This window comes from Papio anubis, chromosome 7 (genome assembly GCF_008728515.1).
Source record: "Papio anubis isolate 15944 chromosome 7, Panubis1.0, whole genome shotgun sequence".
NCBI classification, from domain to species: Eukaryota; Metazoa; Chordata; class Mammalia; order Primates; family Cercopithecidae; genus Papio; species Papio anubis.
The window spans coordinates 11754366-11762020 of NC_044982.1; the positions used below are offsets into that span (position 1 = coordinate 11754366).

At 39.4% G+C, this 7655-nt stretch overlaps 1 pseudogene across 1 annotated transcript; it reads left to right on the forward strand.

Moving 5' to 3' along the window:
• Positions 1-6197: 6197 nt before the first annotated feature.
• LOC101008525 lies at positions 6198-7325 on the forward strand (annotated as a pseudogene). The gene has a single exon (XR_002523491.2). The product of XR_002523491.2 is annotated as a 60S ribosomal protein L15 pseudogene (transcript).
• Positions 7326-7655: the final 330 nt, after the last annotated feature.

Sequence of the window (7655 nt, forward strand, 5' to 3'; positions counted from 1 at the left end):
CCACTGTGCCCGTCCAAGCCCCATTTTAATATGACGACATAAGTCTCACAGCAGCCAGAGGACTTGCCTGTGGTTTGAAAGCTGGTAGATGATAGGCTTGGGAATCTCAGCCCAGGGACCATGGTTGAGCCAGGTTACCTGTGAGTTGCTATACATCCCCACCTCCGGACAACCCTGCCCCACTCCTTCCAAGCCTTCCTCAAAGAAGTTAGTGACCCATTTCTCAAGTAAGAGGACTCTTGGGTAAAATACATATTTTCTCTTTCTCTTAGCACAGAATTTGGAGACACCAAAAATCAAAAGGATTGCTCTGTTTATGTCTTGGGGGATGGGAAGATCCCTTTTTAATATCCCAACCACCGTGCTACGGTAACCGACAGATCTACAGCAAATGCATGTTCCTGCTACTACAAGAAGCCTTGCGACCTCAGCAAGATACACAAACTGGGTGTAACAATGCTGCCAGAGTTCTAGGAAAGAATGAGGATTAAATGGGATAAAGTAGGCAAGCGTTGGCACAGATTAAGTGATGGCTAAATTGCAGCAAGTTTCATTATTGTGATTGTTTATTTTATTGATGTTAATCTTCATCATGACTATGGCGGTCCTCCCAGGTCTAATAGCTCTCACGGCTGTGTGCTCTGTGATACATTCACTTGCATCCCCATTTAGGGTTTGGAAATCAACATGTACCTGGAAACTGCTGGCTAAATGTTCGTGGAAGGTGGAAGGTGGAAGGGAGAAGAGTAGGAAAAAGGGGGACAAGCAAAGGAGGTTAAGAGGGAGGAAGGAACTGACACCTCAGCAGATGTCTCCCAAGAAAGAAGGAGGTGACAGAACTTGACTGAGATACTATTAATACCATATGCCAGGCTGTGTGCTACCCAGGTGACACAGGTGATCTTATCACATCCTGAGGGTGGGTGTTGTCACCCCATTTCCATAGGAGAGGAACCTGAAGCTCAGTGTCCCCAGCTTGCTCCCTGGCTGCTGTCTCAGCTTGCAGGCTAAAGGGCTGGGAGTTTGTAAAACTCCTGCCACAGGCACATTCACTCTCAATCCTTCCTCCTTTTGCTCCTGGAGGCTTCTAGTGCACAGTAGAACCAAGTTGTGGAAGCAGGGTAACTCTGGCAGGGAAGGGACCCCACCCTACCACTGATAAAAATCACCCTTTGTAAAATCCTTTGCACATATGTTAATCCCATTAACTTAATAATTACTGTATTCTAGAAGGCAATTAGAAAACTAGAATTTTTATTTTCCTATTTACAAAACAATTTGACTATCTCAACTGACTCACATCTCCTCTTGAGCCAGATTACCTGCATTTGAGTCGCTACACATCCCCACCTCCGGACAACCCTGCCCCGCTCCTTCCTAGCATTCCTCAAAGAAGCTAGTGACCCATTTCTCAAGTGAGAGGACTCTTGGGTAAAATACGTATTTTCTCTTTCTCTTAGCACAGAATTTGGAGACAACCAAAAATCAAAAGGATTGCTCTGTTTATGTCGTGGGGGATGGGAAGATCCCTTTTTAATATCAATATTGTTTCTGTAAGCTTGCTTGTTTTTTTCAAATTAGATTATAGTCGTTTTTTATGTATCCTGGATTGTAATCCTTCATTACAGTGCTGCTATTGTCTTCTTCATCTGTGGTTTTGTTTGTTGAGAATGAATTTAATGAACAACAGTTTACTGCAGTCACATTTACCAATCTTCTCTTCTACAATTGTCCTTATGCAGAAAATACTTCTTCACTTGGTGGTCACAAGAATATCCCCCTATACTTTCTTCTGAAAGTTTGAAAGCTGTGCCTTTCTCGTTTACATATTTAATTTATCTGTATCTAGCTTTTATCAGTGATGGGAGATAAGGGACCACTTTCCTCTAGGATCCTTGACAGATTAGTCCCTCCTTTCTCCCATGGCCTGCAAAGCCACGGCAGTCACAGATCAGGTTACCAAAAGTGTTTGGGTTTGTTTCTGAGCTTTTTCATTCTGCTTCCCTGGTCTGTTTCTCTGTGCCAATAGCATACTGCTATAATACAAATAACTACAATAAATTCCAACATTGTCCGGGCAAACTGCCCTACTTCAGGCTTCTTCAGGAATGTCTTGGCTATTCTTGGGCCTTGGTTCTTCCATATAAATTTTAGAATCAACTTGTTCAGTTCCTTGAAAAATCCAGTTGGGATTTCGATTGAAATTGTATTAAGTCTGTGGCTCAGTTGGGGGATACTTGAGATCTTTAGCATATCAAGTCTTCCTAGCCATGAACTGAAAATGTTTCTCCATCTACTTATGACTTCAATGTTTTTTCTCTAGCATTGTACAATTTTCTCCACAGAGGTCTTCCACGTTTATAAAATCATTATCGGCCAGGTACATGGTTCACGCTCATAATCCCAGCACTTTGGGAGACCGAGGTGGGAGGATCACTCGAGCTCAGGAGATTGGGACCAGTATGGGCAATGTAGCAAGACCCCATCTCTACAAAAAATAATTGTTAAAAAAATTAGCTGGGTGTAGTGGTGCATGCCTGCAGTCCCAGCTACTCAGAAGGCTGAGGTGGGAGGATCCCTTGAGTCCAGGCTGTAGTGAGCTATGACTGTGCCATTGCACTCAAGCCTGGATGACAGAGGAAGACCCTGCCTGAAAAAAAAGAAAAGAAAAGAAAAGAAACAGAAAAAAAGAAAGGGAAGGGAGCGGAGGGGAGGGAAGGGGAGAGGAGAGGAAGGGGGAGAGGAGGGGGAGGGAATTATCCCAAGGTGCCTTTTATCTTTTTTTTGCTATTATAAATGGTATTATTTTTGAAATTACATTTTATAACTGCTTATTGCTTATTGTATTACATAGAAATTCAATGTTTAAGTTATTGACTTTATATCCAGCTACTTTGCTGAACTCCCATTAATCTCAATAATTTGTAGATTCTTTTGGATTTCCTACGTAGACAATCACATTATCTGTGAATAATAGTTGTATTTATTCTTTTCCAATCATTACATCTTTTTCCTGCCTTATTGCACTGGCTAAGACCTCTAGGGCAATAGTAATGATAGAATACACTCTTGTCTTATCTCCAACTTCTTAGAAATAGGTTCTAACTGATCAGCATTAAAATTGGTGATTTTGGTAGATACTTTCAACTTGTCAAAAAAGCTCCCTTTCATTTTCTATTTTGGTAATTTTTATTTAATTGATTAATTATAAATGGGTATTAAATTTTTCAAAATCTGGTTATTTTTTTTTGTTTTTTTTTTTGTTTGTTTGTTTTTTTGAGACAGAGTCTCACTCTGTCCCCCATGCTGGAGTGCAGTGGTGTGATCTTGGCTCATGGCAACCACTGCCTCCCCAGTTCAAGCTATTCTCATGCCTTGGCTTCCTGAGTAGCTGGGATTGCAGGCATGCACCACGCTCGGCTAATTTTTTGTATTTTTAGCAGAGACAGGGTTTTGTCATGTTGGCCTGGCTGGTCTCAAACTTTTGACCTTAAGTGATCCGCTCACCTCAGCCACCCAAAGTGCTGGGATTACAGTCGTGAGCCACTGTGCTCGGTCTAAATTTTTATTTTGACACATAAGGTCAAAATAAATGGTTTGTTTTTCAATCTGTTAAAGTAGTGAATATTTATAGATTTTTTTCTCGACACTAAATCATCTTTGCATTTTTGGAATTAAACCCAACTTGTTTCTCATGTATTATCATTTTTATTCATTACCAGATTCTGTTTGGTAATATTTTATGTAGGACTATTGCATTCATATTCATGAATAAGACTAACTTGTCCTATTCCTTTCTCGTATTCATTCCTTTCTCATTCTCAACACCTAACTCATTTTTAGCCCTATAAAATGAATTAGGTGTTTTTCACTAATATCCAGAAGACTTTATGTAAGATTGGAATGAGTTTAAAAGTTTGGCAGAACTCTCCTGTTTAAAATAATACACACACACACACACACACACACACATATATAATTGTAGGTCCTATGTGTGTATATATATATACACGTGCGTGTGTGTGTGTATGGGATATATATATATATGTGTGTGTGTGTGTGTATATATATGACCTGAAATTATTTTTTCAATGGAAAGATAGTTAACCTCTTAATCATTTTTTAAATTTTGAGACAGGATCTTGCTATGTTGCCCAGGCTGGAGTACAGAGTCTATTCACAGGTGCAATCATAGAGCACTGTAACACTGAACGCCTGGGCTCAGCCAATCCTCCCTCGGTCTCCCAAGTAGCTGGGACAACAGGTGTGTGGCACTGCACCCAGATACTTATTCATATTTATATGGTTAAATAAAAATCTGAGCTTTTGATTTCTTTTCAAATCAATTTTGGAGTTACATTTTTTCTAGGAATTTCAGTATTTCATCTAAGAATTCAAATTTTTTATGTAAACATTTGCATAATATTTTATTGGTCTACTATTTTAAATCTTTGTTGTCGCTCTAATTCTGATTCATTTTCATTTCTAATATTGTTGGGTGTGCGAGCTTTCTTTTTTTAATCAGTCTTACCAGAAACTTGACTATTTTATTATTTTATTCGAAGAACCAATATTTAGCCTTATCGACCTGCTCTATTGTATCTTTTTTTTTCCTATTTCAGTGATTTCTGTTCTTATCTTTGTCTCTTTCCTTCTACGTTTTTGGGGGTATATTTTCTTTTTATTTAAAAAAAAGTATTTTATTTATTTATGTATTTTTAAGACAGGATATTGCTCTGTTGCCCAGGCTGGGGTGCAGTGGTGTGATCTCGGCTCCCTGCAACCTCCACTTCCAGAGCTCAAGCAATTCTTCTGCCTCACCCTCCTGAGTAGCTGGGATTACAGGCACACACCACCATACTGGCTAATTTTTGTGTTTTATGTAGAGATGGGATTTTGCCACGTCGCAGAGGCTGGTTTCAAACTCCTAAGCTCAAGTGATCTGCCCGCCTCAGCCTCTCAAAGTGCTAGGATTACAGACATAAGCCACCGTTTCCAGCCTATTTTATTTTTAAATAGACAGGATCTCGTTATGTTGCTCAGGCTGGTCTGAAACTCCCAGACTTAGGTGACCCTCCCACCTCGGCCTCCCAAAGTGTTGATTTGATAGGTATGAGCCACTACACCCAGCCTCTCTATTCTGTAACAATACTTAAGTCTATGTATTCCCTTTCAATGGACTATTTTTGCTTCATAATGGAATTTTTAACATGTAATATTTTCAGTAGCATTCAATTCTAATTATTTTTCAATTTACATTACTATTTTTTATTTCATTCCAGTGTTATTTTGAAGTGTGCTTTTAAATTTCCAGACATAGAAAATTACTAAAATTTGGCCGGGTGCGGTGGCCAATTCCTATAATCCCAGCACTTTGGGAGGACGAGGTAGGCTTATCACCTGAGGTCAGGAGTTCGATACCAGCCTGGCCAACATGGTAAAACCCCATCTCTACTGAAAACACAAAAATTAGCCAGCTGTGGTGGTGGGCGCCTGTAATCCCAGCTACTCGGGAGGCTGAGGCAGGAGAATCGCTTGAACCCTGGAGGAGGAGGCTGCAGTGAGCTGAGATCATACCACTGCACTCTAGCCTGGGTGACAGAGCAAGACTCTCAAAAAAAAGATTACTAAAATGTGTCTTTGTATTATCTACATCTACTTTTTAAATTCTGTTGTGATCAGAGACCATAGGATATCTGTATGATACTGATTGTTTTAAATATAATGACACATTTTGTAGCCTAATAAAGTGTATACCTTTCAATCTTATTGTCTAACCACAATGCAACTAAGTTAGAAATCAATTTTTTGAAATGGTAAGAAATCTTAAAACACAGGTTAATGTTCCACATGTGCTTGAGAAGAATGAGCATAATCTAACTGTTGGGGGATTATGTTCATCAAGTCATGCCTGTCCATTTTAAATTTTAAATCTTCTATGTCTTTAAAATTTTGTCTCTTTGACCTACCAATAATTAATTAAGGTGCATTGAAATCTACTATTGTGGCAGATTGAACTACTTCTTGTAGTCATTTTCAATTTTTGGTTTATATTTTTTAGATTTTATAAAAATGGATGCAAATTTATAACTGTTGTATCTTACTGGTGAATTAAACTTCTTATCACTGTATATTGACCCTCTTTACCTTTAATAATGCATTGTTCTTAAAAGTTATTTTGTTTGATGTTTATTATTATTTTTCTGGTGTATGTATCTCTTATTCTACTTTTGCTTATAAACTTTCTATTTTCTTAGTTTCATCTATGTTTCTTATAATTAATATATGGCTAAATTTAGAAAAAAATCTAACACGACAATCTTAGTCTTTTACTGGTAGATTTGGTCCACTTACATTTATTGTGATTATTAAAATATTTGAACTTTGGGGTAGCACAGGTCTTTCCTTTCCGTCTGGAGGCAGCCATCAGGTAAGCCAAGATGGGTGCATACAAGTACATCCAGGAGCTATGAAGAAAGAAGCAGTCTGATGTCATGTGCTTTCTTCTGAGGGTCCGCTGCTGGCAGTACCACCAGCTCTCTGCCCTTCACAGGGCTCTCTGCCCTCTCTGGCCTGATAAAGCGCACCGACTGGGCTACAAGGCCAAACAAGGTTACATTATATGTAGGATTCGTGTTCGCTGTGGTGGCCGAAAATGCCCAGTTCCTAAGGGTGCAACTTATGGCAAGCCTGTCCATCATGGTGTTAACCAGCTAAAGTTTGCTCGAAGCCTTCAGTCCATTGCAGAGGAGCAAGTTGGACGCCACCGTAGGGCTCTTTAAGAGTCCTGAATTCTTACTGGGTTGGTGAAGATTCCGCATACAAATTTTTTGAGGTTATCCTCATCCATCCATTCCATAAAGCTATCAGAAGAAATCCTGACACCCAGTGGATCACCAAACCAGTCCCCAAGCACAGGGAGATGTGTGGGCTGACATCTGCAGCCCGAAAGAAAGGGCCATAAGTTCCACCACACTATTGGTGGTTCTCGCTGGGCAGCTTGGAGAAGGCGCAGTACTCTCCAGCTCCACCATTACTGCTAATATAAGTAAAGTTTGTAAAATTCATACCTAATAAACAATTTAGGACAGTCATGTCTGCTTACAGGTGCTATTTTTTCTGTTAAAACTGGTCTGTAGATTGTTTCCTGAATGCTTTGTCAAGGAAGTTAAAGTCTAATAATGTTTGAAAACAGTAAGTGATGGTGTATCTTGTTTCTAATAAGACAAACTTTTTTGTCTTTGCTTTATCTTATTAGGGAGCTATATGTCAGTGCATAAAACATACTGTGTGGCATAATAGGTTTAAACTAAATTCTTTAAAAGAAAAGTACTGAAACTAGGTCTGTAGATTTGTCTGGTGCATGTGATGAAACCTGCAGGTTTATGAGGTGATGGCAATGCTCTGCTGCCTTACTTTCCAGTGACTGGGGGGGGTTTTAGCTTGGCAGGCACGGATTTTTTAAATTGGGCTTTGCTTTAGAAATTGCAGGGTGGGAGGAGGACATCTTAACTATGTCATGATTATATTTAGAAAATTATGGGCACAAATCTGGGTTAGACTGAAGAAAACTGCCTCAGTCTCCACAGTACCATTTTAAGTTCACATAAAAGGTGAAAGCTCCTGGGTCAGTGCCATTGCTTCATGGCATTCAA